The sequence below is a fragment of the Mesitornis unicolor genome, unplaced genomic scaffold, assembly GCF_000695765.1.
Source record: "Mesitornis unicolor isolate BGI_N332 unplaced genomic scaffold, ASM69576v1 scaffold23028, whole genome shotgun sequence".
NCBI lineage: Eukaryota > Metazoa > Chordata > Aves > Mesitornithiformes > Mesitornithidae > Mesitornis > Mesitornis unicolor.
The window spans coordinates 43,828-44,315 of NW_010200399.1; positions in this window are offsets into that span (position 1 = coordinate 43,828).

Here is a 488-nt window from a genome sequence, read left to right on the forward strand (position 1 = left end):
ATCAGCCAGGGCTCACCTGCAGAGCGTGAATATCAGGCGCCTGGGCTGCCCCCAGGTTCACACAGGACTCATGGGAAAGGGAGATCATCATCCTGATGACCTGGTGTCCTCATACAGAGCTCAATGAGGGAGAAATGCAGCTCAGCATGTGGGAAAGGAGCTCTCAAGGGAACCAGCTCATGTTTTGGTCTGCTCTAGAAGCACAGAGCCTATCTGTAGGAAAGGATCTCTGGGTCAGCACCACTTCTCCGCAGTGCCAGTGAGTGCCGTGGAGGTGGGAGAGGTACGGCTATGGGAAAATGAACTGTAAGGAAGGATCCAAGTTGCTGTGTGCCAAACGATACTTTCCTGAACTGCCCTTCCTTGCTGCAGCCACAGAATAAAACTCCTTGGCAGCAGCTCTCTAGAGCAAGGAGAAAAGCAGGTTTAGAGATGGTGTGCTCCAGGAGGTAAGCTCCTTCCTTACACATTGCTAGCTGTTAGTTCAG